This window comes from Eptesicus fuscus, chromosome 1, assembly GCF_027574615.1.
Source record: "Eptesicus fuscus isolate TK198812 chromosome 1, DD_ASM_mEF_20220401, whole genome shotgun sequence".
In the NCBI taxonomy this organism is placed as follows: domain Eukaryota; kingdom Metazoa; phylum Chordata; class Mammalia; order Chiroptera; family Vespertilionidae; genus Eptesicus; species Eptesicus fuscus.
Genome location: NC_072473.1, coordinates 56,323,145 through 56,345,295, shown reverse-complemented (window position 1 = coordinate 56,345,295; position 22,151 = coordinate 56,323,145). Strand labels below are relative to the sequence as shown.

Sequence of the window (22,151 nt, the reverse complement as noted above, 5' to 3'; positions counted from 1 at the left end):
GTTGTTGATTTTCTCATCCATCCGATGCATAAATTCCACGACCATTACTCTGAACTCTTTTTTGGTCATGTTGCAAGCTTCAGTTTCACTAATTTCCTTTCTTGGCGACTCCACATTTTCTTTCCTCTGTGAGTTATTTCATTTCCCCATTCTGGCTATCACCAGAAAGCTCAAGCTTCCGTTTGCGTGGACCTGGGCCGTGTGCTGTGGGGTCTTCGCTACACCCAAGTTTTACTTAAGTGCTCTGACACTAGGACGTGTGGCTGCCTTTGGTTGGTGGGAACCAGACTTGCCCAGGGTCAGTGTCCCCTGTGTTCCGTGTGGTCTCGTGTGCACACTTAGAATCAGCGGCCCTGTCTGCACCACACTGTTGGTATGTGCCAAAAATGAGATCCTTAGCATGTGCCAGGAGTCAGAGTTTCCCTGTGTCTGCACCAAGAATCGAGTGTCAGAGTCTCTGTTGCCTTGTGCGGTTTCTTGTTGAGAATTAGGGTCCCTGTGTGTGCATGCACCAACAATTGGGGTCGCTGGCTGTTAGTGTGAATGCGCTGTGAGTCAGGGATCCTAGGCAGCTGTGTCCAGTCTGCCAAAATCCCTGAAGTTGAGCTGCGTCCTGTGTGTGCTCTCTCTACTGAACCAAACCGGCTAGGGCGCACACTCTCAAATCTCTGAAGGTGAGCTGGCTCCGTGCTCTCTCCCAGATTCCCCGAAGGGGGGCGGAGTCTGTCCTGCGTGCCAAATTCCCCAAAGGGAAGCCCCTCTGTGCACGCTATATGATCCCCCGAAGGGGGAGCTGTGACGCGCAAGCCAAATTCCCCAAAATTCCCTGAAAAGGAGCCCTCTGTGCACACTGACAGATTTCCCGGATGGGGAGCTGCTTCTGTCCTTCGCGCCAACTTCCGTAAGGGGGAGCGCGTCCCTGCGCAAAGTTCTGCAGCTTGGGCAAGGGGTGGGTCTATCAGTTACTATGGCGCTATCTGCGCGCCTACGGGGAGGGGGATAGGCTCTTTGACTCACGGAAATCTGCTGGGAAGTCTGGAGTCTTGTTGTTTCTTGGTCTGAAGCTGTGATAGCAGTTCTCTGTCCCCAGTGGCTGCAGGGTCCTGGTTTGTGTCAGAAGCCAGGATCCGAGTCTCAGGCAGCTCTGTTTCTCAAGATGGTGTGGTCTCCGCGTCCGCACCAGTCGCCGAGAAGTGTCCGCTTTGTGCGCGGGGCTCCGCCGTCTAGTACTGCCCGGTTAGGCAGCCCCTTGGAAGACCTGCAGAATCTAACTGACCCTAGCTCATACACACACACACACACACACCACACACGTCTACTCTCTCCTCTATGGGTCCCTCACTCACACTCTCTCTCTCCCTACCTTCCTGCTGGTTGCCATCTTTTTTTTTTTCGAGGTTCATCAATCTTGTTTATCCTTTCAAAGAACCAGGTCTTGGTTTTATTGATCTTTTGTATTTTTTTTTGTCTCTATGTAATTCATTTCCGCTCTGATCTTTATTATTTCATTCCTTCTGCTTACTCTGAGCTTTTCTTTTTGCTCTCTAATTCTTTAAGTTGTAGGGTTAAATAATTGGTTACCATTTTTTCTTGTTTTTGGAGGTAGGCCTGTAGAGCTATGAACTTCCCTCTCAGGATTGCTTTCACTGTGTCCCATAGATTTTGGATTGTTGAGTTTTCATTGTCATTTGTGTCCAGGATGCTTTTTATTTCTTCTCTGATCTGCTTGGTAACCCAATCATTGTTTAATAGCATACCATACAGCCCCCGATTGCTTGCTTTTTTCATTGTTTTTATTATAGTTAATTTCTAATGTTATGACATTGTGATGGGAGAATATAATTGATATGATATCTATCTTCTTGAATTTGAAGAGACGTTTCCTGTGACCCAATATGTGGTCTATCTTTGAAAATGTCTCATGTGCCCTTTAGAAGAATGTATATTCTGTAGCTTTGGGGTGAAATGTTCTAAAGATGTCAATTAATTTCATCGGATCTAGTGAGTCATTTGGGATTTCTGTTTCTTTGCTAATTTTTGTTTAGAGGGTTTATCCAGTGGTGTCAATGGGTATTAAAGTGCCCTACTGTGATTTTATTGCTGTTGATTTCTCCCTTGATATCTCCCAGAAGTTTTTTTTTTTTTTAATGTATTTGGGTGCTCTTGTATTGGGTGCATATATGTTTACCAGAGTTATAACCTTTTGTTGAATTGCTCCCTTTAGTATTATAAAGTGGCCATCCTTATCTCTTGTTATGCCCTTCACTTTGAAGTCTAAGTTGTTAGATATACGTATTGCTACTGTAGCTTTTTTTTTTTTCATTTTTATTTGCCAGATATTTTTTTTCCATCCCTTCACTATCTGTCTGTGTGAGTTCTTTTTTTCTGAGGTGGGTCTCTGGTAGATAGCAAATACTGTATATGGATCATGTTTTCTTATCCATTCAGCTATGTCTTTTGATTGGAATATTTAATCCACTTATGTTTAAGGTTATTGTTGATAGGTACTTGTTTGTTGCAATTTTCATTTTTTATGCCTGTGTTCCTTCTTCCATTTCTATTTCTTCTTTTTACAGCAGTCCCTTTAGCATTTCTTCCATTGCTGGCTTGGTGATAATAAACTCCCTTAGGCATTTTATTTCTGTTAAGTTCCTTATTTCCCCTTCAATTTTGAATGATAGCCTTGATGGGTATAGTATTCTTGGATTCAGTCCCTTGCATTGCATTACTCTGTATTGCCATTGATATTTTAATAGGGATTTTATTGAATCTATAGATAGCTGTGGGTATTATGGACATTTTAATAATGTTGATTCTCACATATACATGGTATACTCTTCTATTCTTTTTGTTATCTTTCTCTATTAATTTTTTCAATGTCCAATAGTTTTCCAAGTTCAGGTCTTTTACCTCCTTGGTTAAGTTTATTCCTAGGTATCTTATTATTCTTTTTTTGCAATGGCAAAAGGGATTGATATTTTAATTTCTTTTTTTTAATAGTTCAAATTTTTATTTTCATGCACAATATGAGAAATGAACTTCTAACAACTGACTTTTATGGGAAATGAACAGCAAATAAATTAGACCTATGTTAAAATAAAGGTCAGGTAAATGTCTAAACTGAAGGATATAAGAACCACGGATAAACTATGATTCCACAATCTTCTTTAAGAAATCAAAGTCTTTCAAACAACTTTGCTATGAACTGGGCCAGAGCATAACAGCATATAGAAATGCTTAACAAGGGTGGTGATCAGGGACACTTTTCCTTGGTGCTGGTTTCATGATGTTATTCACATGCAGAATCATGTCTGCTGCTTCAAGCGCACACAGAGGAACTTGCTGCTTCACTTGGAAACTTTCTGTTATGCTCAGTATTGCCATATCATCAATAGTACCTTCCATCATATCCAGTTCAGCATTTGTAAAGCCTTCACTATGGGCAGCTCAGAGCTGTGCCATCAGATCTGCACTGTCATAGTCTGCATTGTCAGCTATAATAGTAGGCAACATTCTCAGTGCTTTAGCATAAGAGTCCATTGCAACAGTTTATTTACCTGGTATTTTATTGACAAGCTGTGACAGAGCATGAGACATCAACATCTCAGAATAGCCTCCTCCATAAGCTGTTCTAGGATCCTTCACAGTTTGTGCAAGGACACAAAGAGCATCATGCAAAGATCTTTCTGCATCAACTAAAATTTGTTGAGTGGCACCAAGAACAATAGTGCAAGCCTCACCAAGGGCTACCCCAGAAAAGTGAATGAGTGTGTCTTCTCGAATCATGACTTCCTGAATAAGCTTGCAACTTCCAAGCTTCACTAGTTCTGGGTGGTCAAAGGTAGAAGCAATTTAACCACTTGTGACAAGAGCCAGGATTTCTACACCTGCAAAATCTGCATGTTCAATAGCCAGCAGCACCAAAAAGCTGCTCAGGATAATTATAAATTAATTGCATGTTAATAAAGCAATTTATCCCATGCTTAAGAATATATTCAACTTTCTCCTTCAATTTTTCCTTTTCTGCTTGTTCTATTTCAGCAACCTTTGCTGTAGAATGAACTTTTACATGAGAATCAAATATCTTTATTTTGTCTGTATCTATACCAGTATTTGCAATAAGAATTTTGGCATTTTCAATTCGCTTAACAAGAGTGGTGATCAGGGACACATTTCCTTGGTGCTGCTTTTCATCCACCAGAAAGCCTTCATATAATTAGGAATCCACCAGACTTCCTCCTAGCTTCTTCATGACATGAATTGTCTCCAGATCACCAGAACCTTTCAAGCTGAGGACAGCTTCTATAGCTTAGTAAAGTGATCTTTGTGATAAGTAAGAAGTTTTGAAGAAAACGTTGCTACTACAATGTTCAGTAAATCTTGGTGGAATTTACATTCATGAGAACCATGATCAACTGCAGAATTCAACAGAACCTGTCTTGCTGCCTTTGTGACTTCACTCCAACCGGCTATGATGGTCTGAGGATGAATCTTTTTTGAAATTCAAGATTCTGCTTCCGTTTGTAATTCTGCTGCTAAAACAGTAACAGAGGCAATGCCATCACCAACTTCATCATCCTGAATCCTTGACATATAAACTAAAACTTTAGCTGCTGGATTATCAACACCAATGCTTTTTAGACTAGATGTACTGTCATTGGTCACCATAAGAGAGGCATCTAGCCAACTGTTTAACATAATTTTGTCCATGCCTTGGGGTCCCAAGGTGCTCTTTACCAAGTCTCCAATAGTGATGGCATAAATAAAGAAAAAGAGATGAGCTATCTCTACTCTCCCTTCATCAGTGGCAGCCTTGAAGATGTTGACAGGTGCAAGTGAAAGGGACACCATGGTTCCAAAGAGGTGGCCTCTCATGCTACTCCTTTATAGTTCAGAATCCAAAGGAAGAGATGCTGGATGTCTAGTTTCTCTTTATGAAAGTTCATTGTTGATGTACTAGGTGTAGGGGTTAATAATGCAGATATTTTTTCAATAGATGGAGTTACACATATGTTGATATATATGCGATTTGATATGTATGCTATTTTGTTGTATTGATAACAAGCTTCAAAAGTTCATATGTCAAGTTTTCTGAAGGTGTTAACATCATAGATATTTTTACACTTAAAAATGTTGAATTTCACATTATAAAATTTCCAAAAGCCTCCTAATATTTTATTCAAAAAAGGGGGGATAGTAGAAGAATATCATGTAAGGAAAAATATCCTGTAAGTAAATTACATCTAGAAAATTTTTACTTTAGAAAATTAATTTTCATTTGTAATACTAACAGCAAGACACCCATGTAAAATATACATGGTGTCAAAACAAGCCAAAGGAAAATCGTTTGGGCAAAATTTGAAAAAGGATCACAAGTCGACTTATAGAAAAGATTCCTTTATTAACTTTTGGTCGAGAATATGTTTGTATATTTTCAGAAAACAACTCTGAGACCATGTGGATTCCTGCAACAGAGAGAAATTGACAGGAGTGCTCCAGCCATGAAGACAGAAGAGAAACAGTCCAGAGATGGAAGACGCTGACGACGCCTTGCCATACTAGCAGTCAGCAGCTGTGCATCACTGCAGGTTGCCCAGGACCAAACCAGAGAGAGTAGGACCTGCATTACCACCATTTGTCCACCATCCAGAACTGAAATGTCAATGCTGACATGTACACATAAGAAACTGTTTGACATTGAAATTGGGACTCAAAAGAACTGTTGGCCCAGAAAGAAACTCACTATAGACTGATTCATTTGCCTCTCAGCATAACAATTATTGCTTGTCTCATTTTCGGTTCTTATAAGTGTATTTCCAGTAACACATGACCTCACTCATCTAGGGGAAATTATGAACAACATAGACAGACCCGGAGACAAGGAAGCATAGATCAGACTGTCGGACCTCAGAGGGAGGGTTGGGGAGGGTGGGGATAAGGGGGAGAGATCAACTAAGGGACTTGTGTGCATGCATATGAGCCTAACCAGTGGTCACAGACAACAGGGGCGTGGGGGCATGCGTGGAGAGGGGTTTTGGGATGGGAATGGGGGGATGAGGACAAATATGTGATACCTTAATCAATAAAGAAATTTAAAAAAAATGTTGAATTTCTTGCAAAAAATAAAAAGAGCATTTGCGGGAAGCTTTTATTCATTACTTTTTTGAAGAAAAGTGCTGCTGAAAGCTTCAGGAAGCTTATGGTGAACATGCTCCATCTCAAGATACTTGTGAATGCTGGTTTAAATGCTTTAAAAGTGATGATTTTGACGTGAAAGACAAAGAACTCCCAGGTCAACCAAAAAAGTTTGAAGACCTACAATTACAAGCATTATTGGATGAAGATGCGTGTCAACTTTTGGAAAGATTAAACATTGCTCAGCAAACAATTTCCGATCATTTACAAACAATGAGAAAGATCTTAAAGGAAGGAAAATGGGTTCCACATCAACTGAATGAAAGAGAAATGGAAAACTGAAAAGTCATCAGTAAAATGTTGCTTCAATGGCATGAAAGGTTTTTTTTTTTTTGCATTGAATTGTGACTGGCGATGAAAAGTGGATTTATTTTGAGAATCCCAAATGCACAAAATTATGGGTTGATCCAGGTCAACCATCAACATCGAATGCAAGTCCAAATCACTTCAGAAAGAAGACAATGTTATGTGTTTGGTGGGATCAGGAAGGTGTGGTGTATTATGAGCTTCTAAATCCAGGTGAAACCGTTAATACTGATTGCTACCAACAACAAATAATCAATTTGAACCATGCTTTGATCATGAAACAACCAGAATGTGCCAGAGACCCAGCAAAGTAATTTTGCTTCATGATGACGCACCATCATACACTTCAAAACCAGTTAAAGACACATTAAAAGATTTTGCTGGGAATTATTAACCCACCTGCCATATTCACCAGAGCTTGCTCCTTCAGATTTCCAGTTCCTATCGATGGCACATGCACTTTCTGAGCAGCACTTCAAAACATACGAAGAAGTGGAAAATTGGGTCTCTGAATGATTTGTCTCAAAACAAGAAAAGTTCTATTGGGACGGTATCCACAAATTACCTGAAATATGGGGAAATGTGTAGCTAGCAATGGACATTACTTTGAATAAAGCACTTTTAATGTTTCTCTTGAAATTATCGTGTGTTTTTTTTTTATTATAAAATCTGCATCGTTAACAGGTATACCTAGTATAAAAGTGCCATCAATTTCTGGATGCTGATTTTGTATCCTGCTACCTTGTCAAACTCATTTATTAAGTCTAGTAGTTTGCTGGGGGAGTCTTTAGAGTTTTCTATATACAATATCATGTCACCTGTGAAAAATGAGTTTTATTTCCTCCTTTCCAATTTGAATGCCTTTTATCTCTTCTTGTCTGATTGCCCTGGCTAGACTTTCCAGTACTATGTTGAGTAAGAGTAGTGAAAGGAGACATCCTTATCTTGTTCCTGTTCTTAAGGGAAACACTTTCAGGTTTTGCTCATTGAGTATGTTGTTGGCTGTAGTACTGTCATATATGGCCTTTGGTATGTTGAGATATGATACCTCTATTCCCACTTTGCTTAGAGTTTTTATCAAAAAAGAGTGCTGGATTTGTCAAATGCTTTTTCTGCATCTGTTGATATGACCATGTGATTTTTATCTTTCATTTTGTTTGTGTGATGTATCAGGTTTATTGATTTGCAAGTATTATTCCAGCTTTGCATTCCTGGAATAAAACCTGCTTCATAATAGTGTATGGTGTTTTTCATATATTGTTGGATCTGATTTGCTTGAGGATATTTTGTTGAGGATTTTTGTATTTGTTTTAATTCAGGATATTGGCCTGTAATTTTCTTTCTTTGTGGTGTCTTTATCTGGTTTTGTAAAAAGAGTTTGGAAGTGTTTTTTCTTCTTGAATATTTTGGAAAAGTTTGAGGAAGATAGGTGTTAGTTCTTCTTTGAATGTTTGGTAAAACTCTCCTGTAAATCCATCCAGTCCAGGACTTTTGTTTGCCGGGAGTTTTTATTTATTTATTTTTCTTTTATTTTCATTGTCTAAAGTTTTATATATGTTTCCTTTTTCCCCAATTGACTCCCCCATCCCTTCCCAGCCCGGGCAAGCCCCCACCGCCCCTGTGTCCTTTGGTTATGCTAATATGTATACATATAAGTCCTTTGGTTGCTCTCTAACCCCCCCTTCCCTACCATTTGTCTCTAGATAGATCTATTCTTGTTCATCAAATTATGTTGATTATTATATCCCACATATGAGTGAGATCATGTGATATTTATCTTTCTCCAACTGGCTTATTTCGCTTAGCATAATGCTCTCCAGATCCATCCATAATGTTGCAAATGGTAAAAGTTCCTTCTTTTTAATAGCAATGTAGTATTTCATTGTGTAGATGTACCACAGTTTTTTAATCCACTTATCTGCTGATGGGCACTTAGGCTGTTTCCAAATCTTAGCTATTGCAAATTGTGCTGCTATGAACATAGGGGTACATATATCCTTTCTGATTCGTGTTTCTATTCTCTTGGGATATAGTCCTAGGAGTGGGATTACCGGGTCAAATGGCAGTTCCATTTTTAATTTTTTGAGGAAACGCCATACTGTTCTCCACAGTGGCTGCACCAGTCTGCATTCCCACCAGCATATAGTTATTCAGATTACAATCTTTCATATTTCTGTGGTGTCAGTAGTTATTTCACCCCTTTGGTTTCTGATTTTATTTATTTGGGTATTCTCATTTCTCGATGAGTCTGGCTAGGGGTTCATCAATCATGTTTATCTTTTCAAAGAATCAGCTAATAGGTTTATTGATATTTGGTACTGTTTTTTAGTCTTATTGTCATTGACTTCCGTTATGATCTTTATTATGTCCTTCCTTCTACTTCCTCTGGGCATTTCTTACTGTTCTATTTCCAATTTGTTTAGTTGTAGGATTAGATAGTTTATTTGTGCTTTTTCTTATTTCTTGGAGTAGGCCTGTAATGACATGAACTTCCCTCTCAGGACTGCTTTCACTGTGTCCCAGAGGTTTTGGGTAGTTGTGTATTCATTTTCATTTGTTTCTAGGAAGTTTTAAATTTCTTGCTTGATCTCATTGGTAACCTATTCACTGTTTAATAATGTGCTATTTAGCCTCCAAATATTTGAGTGTTTTTGATTTTTTTATTGTAGTTGATTTCTAACTTAATGACGTTGTGATCTGAGAAGATGCTTGATATTATATTAATCTTGAATTTGTATAGACTTGTTTTGTGTCCTAACATGTGGTCTACCTTTGAGAATGTTCCATGTATGCTTGAGAAGAATGTATATTCCATTGCTTTGGGGTGAAATGTTTTGTAAATATCAGTTAGATCCATCTGATCTAGTGTGTCATTTAAGGCCTCTGTTTCTTTGTTCATTTTTTGTCTGGAAGATCTATCCAGTAATGTCAGTGGGTGTTAAAGTCCCCTACTATGACTGTATGGCTATCAGATTTAAATTCCATCAAGAGTTTTTTTCATACATTTGGGTACTCCTGTATTAGGTGCATATGCTTACAAGGTTTATATTCTCTTGTTGAATCATTCACATTTGTATTATGTAGAGGCATTCTTTGTCTCTTGCTATGGACTTTGTTTTGAAGTCTATTTGTCAGATATCAGTATTGCTACCCCAGCTTTTTTTTCCCTTTCAATTTGCGTGGAATATTTTTTCCACCCTTTCATTTTCAATCTGTGTTACTGTTGTTCTGCTGTGGCTCTTACATACAGTATATATATTGGTCATGTTTTCTTATCCATTCATTCACCGTGTGTCTTTTGAAGCATTTAATCCATTTACATTTAAGGTTATTATTGACAGATATTTATTTATTGCCATTTTAATTTTCTTTATGCCTATTATTCTCTCTCTCCTTTTCTTCTTCCTAAAGCAGTCCCTTGAACATTTCTTGCATTGCTGATTTGGTGGTAATGTACTCCTTTAAGCTTTTCTTTTGTATGGAAAGCTTTTTATTTCACCTTCAATTTTAAATGATAGCTTAGTTGGATAGAGTAGTCTTGGCTTCAGGCCTTTGCTTTTCATTATTTTGAATACTTCATGCCATTCTCTTTTTGCCTGAAGTGTTTCTATTGAGAAGTCTGATGACATTTAAATGGGAACTTCTTTGTAGGTAATTTTATTTCTCTCTCTTGCTGCCTTTAAGATTATTCCTTTGTCTTTAACATTTGTCATTAAAAATACTTTTATTGATTTCAGAGAGAGGAAAGGAGAGGGAGAGGGAGACAGAAACATCAATGATGAGAGAAAATTATTGATTGGCTGCCTCCTGCACACCCCTCATGGGGATCAAGCCTGCAACCTGGGCATTGGCCTTGATCAGAAATTGAGCCATGACCTCTTGGTTCATAGGTCAACACTTAACGGCTTTGCTATGCTGGCTGGGTTCCTTTGGTTCATCTTGATTGGAAGTCTCTGTGCCTCCTGAACTTGTGTGGCTTTGTCCTTCATCAGGTTGGGGAAGTTTTCTGTCACTATTTCTTCAAACAGGTTCTCTGTTACTTTCTCACATCTTTCCCTTCTGGTATTCCTATGATGCAGATGTTGTTGCATTTGTGTTTTCCCAGAGCTCCCTTAAGCTATCCTCCTGCTTTTTAATTAGTTTTTTTCTATTTCCTACTCTAATTGGGTATTTATTTTTATATTGACTTCCAAATTGCTGACTCTGTACTCTGCTTCAGTCAATCTACATTTAATTTCTTCCAGTTTGTTCTTAATGTCAGACATATTATGCTTCATTCCTGTCTGGTTCTTGTTTATGGTGTCCATTTCCTTTTTCATGGAATTGTAATTTTCATTAAGCTTCTTTTTTATATTTTTTGCAAGGCAAATATCTTTACTTCTGCAGAAGGGTATGTACCAACACACTCTGGCAGCACGTACACTGAACAGGTGTTCCGCTCAGGCTTTTATGCCTGATGCACATGATCTGTTCTTCACTCTTGGTTAGAAGAGCTTAGGCTCACACTCTTGAGTGATTGGCTAATTTAAAGGAAGGGGTTGACCTTTGCCATTTCACAATGGTGGCCTGCAGGGGAACCGCAAGTCATGTAAGGCAAAATGGTGGCTGCCAAGTCACTCAAGCCAAAATTGCGGTTGCCTAAATTCCCTTCTTTGACAGAAAAGATTTCTTGTTTATTCCCACGATTTCTCCCCCTTTTCTTATTTAAATCTTTTCTTCAAAGTCGGCTAACATTCGTTGACTTTCCTGCTCTGCAGTGTCTAGGAGATTATTTTGTTGTTTGGTCAATGCAGTTTCAATTAACCCTTGGATAATACCTCTTATACATGGCATGATATAATATCCCATCACTGTAACTCCTAACCCCTTGCCATCACCCACTCCAGTTCCCCATTCGCCATTGGGTGATCACAGCCTGACAGCCAGGGGAAGGAACTGAGAGTTCTGCTGTTCCTGCCTGCTCACTGGCCCTGCCCCCCGCTGTGGACTGCCGTCTGTGTGTAGGGTGACTGGTGGGGCTGGGGCCTTGGTCTGGCATCACCTGTGTCCCCTGCCACTCAATCCCAGTTCCCCATTTGCCACTGGAATCATTCAGGCGATTGGAGCCTGCCAGCCAGGGAAAGGGACCAAGAGGTGGTCAGTGAGCCTCATAGTGACTGGTCGAGTGGTCGTTCTGCTATTAGGGTCAATTTACATATTACCCCTTTATTATATAGGATAATCCAATCCACATTCTTGTTTATAGTGGTCCACCAGAACAGGACAGATTCAAATCCTATACCAATCTGAAACTCACTTGGCACTCCGCTTGGAACCCCAGTGGAATGTTTAAATATGGAGATAAAAGGAGCCCCCTGGACTCTCTCTCTTCTGTCTATCCATTGAAAAGGGTTTACAATATGCCAAAGTGAAAGGAATAGCGAATTGCATTGGAGAGCAAGTGCCATTGCAATTGCTGGGCAAGGCCACAATTGATGGTCCCCCGCAATACCACCAGACATCAGCACGGGGTATCAACAGTGCAGAATGATTGACTTCTGAGAATATTCAGCCATTTACCATAAACTCCGAGTACTGTCTCCTCCACATTGAGAGGCAGGAGGTATATTTTATATCAGGGGATGAGGGTCGGATCATTTTGGGGGATCCTTGCTCTTTACCTCTTTTGGATGGGAGCAATAGGGAGACAGCCTTACAGGAAGCATTTCCTCAGGCAGTTTCCTCCTCATACAGGGCAAGCATACATTCCACTCTGTTACTGTCTGAAGTCGATCCAAATGGAAATTGGACCACTTGAGACTCTAGCCTTCCTGCCATGCAAGCGTAATAGTCACTTTTATTTATGGCACATACAGAATATTTAATCCACTGCACCTAGGCCCGTGGTCGGCAAACTGTGGCTCGCGAGCCACATGTGGCTCTTTGGCTCCTTGAGTGTGGCTCTTCCACAAAATACCATGGCCTGGGCAACTCTATTTTGAAGAAGTGGCGTTAGAAGAAGTTTAAGTTTAAAAAATTTGGCTCTCAAAAGAAATTTCAATCTTTGCACTGTTGATATTTGGCGCTGTTGACTAATGAGTTTGCTGACCACTGACCTAGGCATTCATTTCCTTATCTATTTGCATGGTGGTGGCAGTGTCAATGTCCTTGGGTGGGGCTACAAGTCTCAAGGCAAACTTTCCTAGGATATCTTATCCTGTGACATCTACTCCTAAACCTAGTCCTAGACAATCTCTTGTCCTAAAGGCTAAAATATCCAAGTCATTCAAGTTATCTATAGTTAAGAGCAAGGGATTATACTGTAAATCCTGGTAAGCATTGGGAGGAGTACCTCTATACAGATGTATTCTAGCCTTTAGGTGGCAACATTTTATCTGCTGGTCAGGGTACAGCCGTCCAGCCCTGGTATTGGATGGACCACCATACATCACTCCAAGTAGGACAAGGGATAGACCATTTGCTCCCAGTGAGGTATAAGGACACATGTAAATGGAGTAGGCCTGTAGCTGCCTTTGATGGTTTAGGTCTCCACATAATATAACTTGGCAGGCATCAAATTGAAGGACTATGGACTTATTGCCCTTGATTACATTAATCAATAACTTAACTAGGTAAGCATGATCAAGATTGTACACATTTCCTCAGCCCACTTTGTAAGCCCCTGCAATTTTCCAGAGAACCCAGTACATGATGGTTTTAAGACAACTCACAGTGTTTTTTCCCCCATTAATTTCAAGGGGTCATGCCCTGGTATAGTCATCCAAGTTGGAGTGTCTCCACCTGGAGAAGCTGGTAGTCCACCCTTAACCCATGTGTGATAGGTCAAACTTCATTCTGCAGTTCAAACAACAGTAAGCAAGACAAGGTGTGGTCCTTCATAGGAGGGTTCCAACTTGTTTGTCTTCCAAGTCTTGATTAGATTGAACGTGGTCTCCCAGTCAGGTGGCGGTGAACTGGAAACTCAAGAGGAGGGCTTTGAGATAGGAGGCCCTTTAATCTGATTGTAGCAGTTCTTGCTTGCTTGGGCTCTTCCTGTGTTGCTGGCTGATTCTCGATCTTGAGCTTGTAGTTGGCCGGCAGGTAGTGGCTTTTCCTCCTTACTGAGGCCACTGCAACTTGGCAGTGGGGTACACCCAGAAGAGGGGTCCAATGGCCCCATAGCAACAAATGGAATCCCGGATGAGCCCCCAAATTGTTAGAAATCAAGCAAGCCCCCCAAATCAGGAGTCCTGGTAGAACATAAAAAGCATACTTGGGAGCCAGACAGCAAGGCAAATATCTTTACTTCTGCAGAAGGGTATGTACCTACACAGAGTCTGGCCGCACATACCTGCATTAGGTTTCTTAACAGTCTTTATCATCATTGATTTGAACTCTATGTCTGATAGGTTTGCCTCCATTTAATTTAGTTCTTTTTCTGAACACTCCTCATTGTCTTTCATTTGGGGTTTGTTTCTTTGTCTGCCGATTTTAGCTGTCTCTATATTTGTTTCTATGTATTAGATAGAACTGTTTCCCATTCTTTGTGGGATGGCCTTAGGTAGAAAGTGTCTTGAGGGGTCCAATGGTGGTCTATTTGATCTCCTGAGCTGGATGCTCTATGATTGCCCCTTGTGTGCATTATTTGGGCTCTCCTGGTTTAATTGAGACTTGATCAGTGATATCCAATTTGTGGGAGGGATAACCCTTCTGACTTGCTAACAGTGAGGCTCAATTCTAACCTAGTCATTACACCTCATTATTACAGGTGTTGACAGAACAGAACAAGACACAATAGGAGCAAACAAAAAATGCCACAAAAATCCAACTATGCAAACAACAACAGTAAAGTCTAAGAAGGAAAAAGAAGAGAAAGCAAAGGAAAGACAAACTAAAAATAATACTAAAATACATGAGGCCAATGACTTAGAAGGTATGTAAAGAAAAAGGGAAAAAGAAAAAAAATTGGCAATATGGGGGCAAGTAGGAAGCTAAAATAATTAGTATAGGAATGAAAAAGAAAAGGAAACTGAAATTAAATGAAACAATAATAATGAATTTAAAGTGTAGTAATAATGGATATATTAATATATAGATAGGAAAAGTTAAATGGAAAAAGAATAGAGAAGAGAAAAATGAAATAAAATAAGAAAAAAATAAGAGACAAAAAGATAATAGAATCAAAGGGAAAAAACAAAGATATGCAAGAAAAAGAGGAAAAAGGGGGAAAACAAACAGACAACAAAAACAAAACAAGAGGCACTACACACACACACACACACACGCACACACACACACACACACACACACACACACACACACACACAACACCAAAACCATACACACTCAGAAACTCAAAAACCTTAGAATGTGCTATATGTGGAGCTCACTGGATTTTGCTCTGATGTTGTTGAATCTGGTCCTTTAGTGTGTTTATCCTGGGCCTCCCAGGAGCTTCTCTTGTGCAAGGAAGGAAATGTGAACCACTGTCCCTTTTTGGCCCTAGACAACCTAATTGAGGCTCTATAGGTTGAAACCCCTAGTAGTCCAACAGGTATGGCTTCCTTAGCCCAGAGGCTGGGTCTGCTTCGAGTCTCATGCCTAAAGTGTCCCTGTTCTGAGCTGTTCTCCCTTCCCCCACTGAGCGGGGCTCTGCAGGGATATCCTGGTGTTAGCCAGGATCATTTGATCTGACTAGTGTGGGGAGTGGTGCCAGTAGCTTGTGGGGGTGGGTGGGCAATTCCTCTCCTTCCACTGCCTTAGCCCTGCCTGGCTTGCTGGCTCCTCCTCACTGCCACCTGCAGGGGCACAGATTTCCAGCTCTGGGCTGTTCCCCCTTACTTCAGGTCACTGCAGGTCAGGTCAGAAGCAGTTGTTTTGCCGGAGGGAAAAAGGGCACCTCCTCTGCGTTCAGGTGGGCAGGACTGATCCTCCTTCTTTGTCCTACTGTCCAGTCCCCTTTCTACTCACAAGAATGAGATCCTACAGATATGCAGCCTCTTCAGTATTCTCAGGTCTTCAGTTATAGTAGGTCCAGGGAAGAGGAGACTACATCCACCTCCCTGCTTTTAGCATAGTTCCTTCCTCTGAGCCCTGGCAGTGGAGCAGAGCAGTTGTGGCAGCACAGAAGGGACAGCCATAGGTAAGTCCACATCAGTGTTTAGAGTCTTGTCGAGTCAGTGGTGGTTGTGCAGGTCCGGGCAGTGTCCTTGGCCATGCATGGGGTTTGGGGCAGGGCGCATGTGGGTTCAGACTGGCTACAGCAAGTTTAGGTGGTAGTGAGGCTGGGTGTCTAGCAGCTGCCGCTCCCCGCAACCTCATCCCAAGGAGGACCTTATAAAACTTTCAAGATGGCACAGTCTCCAAGCCAGAGCCATGTCCAGGGAGTGGCTCTGGCAGTAGTAGTGGCTCCTGGGCCAGGAGCGCCTGAATCACCTGCCCCTGATATTCCTGCATACAATCTGATAGACCCTCTCCCCCACTACACACACACACGCACACACACGCACATATATCCACGTACCCACCCTCTCACTTCCTCACTCAAGCTCACCCTCACTCTGGTCCTGCCAGGCGCCATGTTGGAGTCCCTGGAATTTCTCCTATCTCTTATTTGCCTCCTTTTTCTTACTCTTTTATTTATTTATTTTTTCTTTCATTTTATCTTACTCTCCTTTTAACCTTTTCATATTTTTTAAAAATATATTTCATTGATTTTTCATAGAGAGGAAGGGAGACGGATAGAGATTAGAAACACCAATGAGAGAGAAACATCGATCAGCTGCCTCCTGCACACCCCCTACTGGGGATGAGCCCGCAACCAAGGTACATGCCCTTGACCAGAATCAAACCTGGGACCCTTCAGTCCGCAGCCCGACGCTCTATTCACTGAGCCAAACCAGTTAGGGCTGTGTCTTCTTTTTTACTGCTTTCCTTTTAAATGACATAGAGACTAAAAGAACAATACAAAAGATTAATAAAACCAAGAGTTGGTTCTTTGTAAAGGTAAACAAGGTTGATGAACCTTTAGTCAGACATACCAAGAAATAAAAGAGAAGACCCAAATAATAAAATCAGAAATGAAAGAGAATAAGTGACATCACAGAAATACAAAGGAACATAAGTAAATACTATGCACAACTATATCCAAACAAATTGGACAACCTTGGAAAAATAGAGAAATTAGTAGAAAAATACAATCTTCCAATAGTCAATCAGGAAAAATCAGAAAACAGAAAACAACCAAAAAAAATATTAAAATTTAGTAAACCCTTTATTGTGCGGACCTCAATTTAACAGACTTTGGTTTCAACAAACAAAAGTTTGGGTCTATATATCATAAATGAAAATTAACAAGCTATTAACTTTAAAATGCTTTTAACTTAGATTTGCTTATAATTAAATTAACAGGTTGCATTTGATATTAAGTCACAATTATTTTAAACAAATTTTAGTGAATAGGGTATATGTTGGAAAAGACACTGCAGTAATTTTGCCAACATAAATAAATATTACATATCTACAATTATAATCTATACTAGAAGCCCAGGGCATGAAATTCGTGCACGGCGGGGGGTTGTCCCTCAGCCCAGTCTGTACCCTCTCCAATCTGGGACTCCTGGAGGGCAGTCGGACATCCCTCTCACAATCCAGGACTGCTGGCTTCCAACTTCTTGCCTGCCTGCCTTCCTGATTGCCCCTAACCGCTTCTGCCTGCCAGCCTGATCACCCCCTAACCACTCCGCTGCCAGCCTGGTTGATGCTTAACTGCTCCCCTGCCAGCCTGTTTGCCCCCAACTTCCCTCCTCTGCTGGCCTGGTCACCCCTAACTGCCCTCTCCTGCAGGGTTGATCACCTTCAACTGCCCTCCCTTGCAAGCCTGGTCCCTCTCAACTGCCCTCCCTTGCAGGCCTGGTCCCTCACAACTGCCCTCCCTGGCAGGCCGGGTGCCTCCCAACTGCCCTCTCCTGCTGGCCATCTTGTAGTGGCCATCTTGTGTCCATATAGGGGCAGGACATTTGACCACATGGGACAGCTATATTGTGTGTTGCAGTGATGATCAATCTGTATATTACTCTTTTATTAGATAGGATAGAGGCCTGGTACACGGGTGGGGGCCAGCTGGTTTGCCCTGAAGGGTGTCCCGGATCAGGGTGGGGTTACCTTGGGGCATGGGGCGGCCTGAGAGAGGGACCTGTGGTGGTTTGCAGGCTGGCCACGCCCCCTGGCAACCCAAGCGGAGGCCCTGGTATCTGGAATTTATTTTCCTTCTACAATTGAAACTTTGTAGCCTGGAGCAGAGCCAAGCCTGCTTCTCCCTCCGGGGTGGCAGCCATTTCTGTGGCAGTTAATTCACCTTCTACAATTGAAACTTTGTACCCTTAAGTGTGTGAGCCCGGCCAGGGTGTGCAGAAAGCTTTGCTTCCCCTGTGGCCGCCGGCAACCCTGGCCTGCTCTCTCAAGCTCCATTCTGCTGCCATTTGTTTGAATTTGTTTACCTTCTATAATTGAAACTTTGTAGCTTCAGTGGAGGCTTAGGCCTGCAACGGCTATGGAAAGCTTGGCTTGCTCTGTTACCTGGGAAACCTTGCTCTCTGTGGCTGTAGCCATCTTGGAAGGGGCTAATTTGCATACTCGCCCTGATTGGCTGGTGAGCGTGGCTTGGAAGATGGACGTGGCTTATGTAGCGGAGTGATGGTTAATTTGCATATTACCATTTTATTAGAGAGGATATTTAAATCCAAGAGTTATTGCCCCCAAACAATGTTTGGTGAATGATTATCATGGGATCACACCACATTGGGCCTGGTAATTGGTTCTATTGTTGCATGTTATGACTTTCTGCAGTAGGTTTAATGGTGTGCTGGCGGATGTTTCAACTTTCTCTAAGCCATGTCCTGGCCATATGCATTTGTTTACTCACAGTCACTGGTGAATTCACGCATCTAATAGACCTATTCATTATAAATTTAAAGTTACAGTAATACACATAGAAAACTTTTCTATAAAATTAAACTTTTCAAGGAAAAAAAAAGATGGCGACCAGCAGGAAGGTAGGGAGAGAGAGAGTATGAGTGAGGAACCCATAGAGGAGAGTGTAGACGTCTGTGGTATGTGTGTGTGTATGTGTATGAGCTAGGGTCAGTTAGACTCAGCAAGTCTTCCAAGGGGCTGCCTAACCAGGCAGTACTAGACGGCAGAGCCCCGTGCACAAAGCGGACACTTCTCAGCGGCTGGTGAGGGCATGGAGACCACGACATCTTGAGAACCAGTGCTGCCTGAGACTAGGATCCTGGCTTCATACACAAACCAGGACCCTGCAACCACTGGGGACAGAGAACTGCTATCACAGCTTCAGACCAACAGACAACAAGAATCCAGACTTCCCAGCAGCAGATTTCCATGAGTGAAAGAGCCTATACCCCTCCCCACAGGCTTGTGGATAGTGCCATAGTAACTGGTAGACCTTCCCCTCGCCCAAGCTGCAGAGTGCCCGCACACGGATGCGCTCCCCTTTAGGGAATTTGGTGCACGGGACAGACACAGGTCCCCTTCAGGGAATTTGGGGGAATTTGGCTTGTGGGACACAGCTCCCCTCTCGGGGAATCTTAGAATGCGCACAGAGGGGCTCCCCTTTGGGAAATTTGGCACGCAGGACAGACTCCGGTCCCCTTCGAGGAATCTGGGAGAGTGCACAGAAGCAGCTTGACTTCAGGAATTTGAGAGTGTGCAAAGCCCTAGCCGTTTTGGCTCAGTAGAGAGAGCACACACAGGATGCAGCTCCACTATAGGGAATTTGGCACGCCGGACACAGCTACCTGGGATCCCTGACTCACAGCGCATTCACACTAAGAGCCAGTGACCCCAATTGTTGATGCATGCACACACAGGGACCCTGATTCTCAACAAGAAACCACACGAGGCAACAGAGACTCTGACACTCGATTCCTGGTGCAGACACAGGGAAACTGACTCCTGGCACATGCTAAGGATCTCATTTTTGGCACATACCAACAGTATGGTGCAGACAGGGCCCCTGATTCTAAGTGTGCATATGAGACCACACGGAACACTGGGGACACTGACCTTGGGCAAGCATGCTTCCCACCAACCAACGGCAGCCACACATCCTAGTGTCAGAGCACTTCAGTGAAACTCGGGTGGAGCAAAGTTCCCACAGCACACGGCCCAGGTCCATGCAAACGGAAGCTTGAGCTTTCTGGTGATAGTCAGAATGGGGACATGAAATAATTCACAGAGGAAAGAAAATGAGGAGTAACCAAGAAAGGAAATTAGTGAAACTGAAGCTTGCAACATGACCGAAAAAGAGTTCAGAGTAATGGTCGTGGAATTTATACATCGGGTGGATGAGAAAATCAACAACTTATGCAAGAATCAGGAAGAAATGAAAAGTGATATAGCTACAATCAAAAACACCATGGAAAGTTTCAACAGTAGACTAGAAGAAGCAGAGGACCGAATTAGTGAGTTAGAAGATCAGGTACAGAAACAAGCTCAATCTCAACAGCAATTGGAGAAAAAAATTAAAAAGCAGGAGGAAAGCCTAAGGGAGCTTCGGGACAACATGAAACGAAGTAGCATGCGTATAATAGGGATGCCAGAAGGACAAGAAGAGCAGCAGGGATTAGAAAATCTATTTGGAGAAATAATGACAGAAAACTTCCCGGATTTGGGAAAGATAAAAGTTACACAAGTACAGAGAATCCGAAGCAGGATCAACCCCAAAAGACCCACACCAAGACATGTCATAATTTCAATGGCAAATATAAATGATAAAGAGAGAATCTTAAAGGCGGCAAGAGAGAGACAGAGAGTTACCTAAAAAGGAACATCCATCAGATTGTCAAATGATTACTCAACAGAAACACAACAAGCTAGAAGAGAATGGAAGGAGGTATACAAAGTGTTGCAAAGGAAAGGACTGAATCCAAGATTACTATATCCAGCAAGGCTATCAATCAAAATTGAAGGAGAAATCAAGTGCTTCGAAGACAAATAAAGGCTCAGGGAGTTTATCACCACCAAACCAGCAATGCAAAAATGCTAAAGGGAATACTGTAAAAAGAAGAAATAAACAGGTAAGAAGGAACACAGACACAAAAATAGATATGACTACAAATACCTTTCAGTAATAACTGTAAATATAAATGGACTAAATGCTCCAATCAAAAGACATTGAGTGGCTGAATGGATAAAAAAACATGACCCATATATATGCTGTATAAAAGAGACCCACATCAGAACAAGAGACTCACACAGATTGAAAGTGAAGGGATGGAAAAATATCTTTCAGGCAAATGGAAATGAAAAAAAAAAAAAGCTGAGGTAGCAATACTTATATCTGACAAAATAGACCTCAAAGTAAATGCCATAACAAGAGATAAGGAAGGCCACTTCATCATACTAAAGGGAGAAATCCAGCAAGAAGAAATAATTCTGGTAAACATATACACACCCAATATAGGAGCATCCAAATACATAAAAAAACTCCTGGAGGATATCAAGGGAGAGATTAATAACAATACAATCATAGTAGAAGACTTTAATACCCCACTATGACCATGGACAAATCCTCTAAACAAAAAATTAGCAAAGAAACAGCAATCCTAAATGACTAACTAGACCAGATGGAATTAATTGATATCTTCAGAAAATTTCACCACAAAGCCACAGAATATACATTCTTCTCAAGTGCACATGGGTCATTTTCAAAGATAGACCATATGCTGGGTCACAGGCAAAGTCTCTTCAAATTCAAGAAGATAGAAATTAGCCGAAACCGGTTTGGCTCAGTGGATAGAGCATCAGCCTGCGGACTCAAAGGTCCTGGGTTCAATTCCTGTCAAGGGTATGTACCTTGGTTGCGGGCACATTCCCAATAGGAGGTGTGCAGGAGGCAGGTGATCGATGTTTCTCTCTCATCGATGTTTCTAACTCTCTATCCCTCTCTCTTCCTCTCTGAAAAAATCAATATAATATATATTTAAAAAAAGAAAGCTCATGGCTTAAAATTAAAAAAAAAAACATAGAAATTATATCAAGCATCTTCTCAGATCACAGTGGCATAAAACTGGAAATCAACTACAATAAATACAATCCAAAGAAATCAAACACATGGAGACTAAACAGCATGCTATTAAACAAGGACTGGGTCACCAGAGAGAACAAGATAGAAATAAAAAACATCATGGCAAAAAATGACAATGAAAACAAAACAATCCAAAATCTATGGGACACAGCGAAAGCAGTCTTGAGAGGGAAGTTCATAACTCTACAAGCCTATTGCAAAAAAACAAGAAACAATGGTAATAAATTACCTAACCCTACAACTCAAAGAGCTAGAAAAAGAGCAGCAAGAAAAGCCCTGTGTAACCAGAAGGAAGGAAATAATAAAGATCAGAGCGGAGATAAATGACATAGAGACCAAAGAAACAATACAAAAGATCAACAAAACCAAGAGCTGGTTCTTTGAAAGGATAAAAAAGATTGATGGACCTCTAACCAGGCTCACCAAGAAGCAAAGACAGAGGACTCAAATAAACAAAAGCAGAAATGAAAGAGGTGAAATAACAACAGACCCCGCTGAGATACAAAGGATTGTTACAAAATACTACGAACAACTCTATTCCAACAAACTGGACAACTTGGAG

General features: G+C 41.3%; 1 protein-coding gene and 1 pseudogene across 3 annotated transcripts in view; both read right to left on the bottom strand.

The window, feature by feature from the left end:
* The window catches only part of CHIC1 (cysteine rich hydrophobic domain 1), a 189,070-nt gene that overhangs the window by 120,616 nt on the left and 46,303 nt on the right, over nucleotides 1-22,151 (bottom strand). The window lies entirely within an intron of this gene.
* LOC103303642 (T-complex protein 1 subunit beta-like) lies at nucleotides 3,238-4,851 on the bottom strand (annotated as a pseudogene).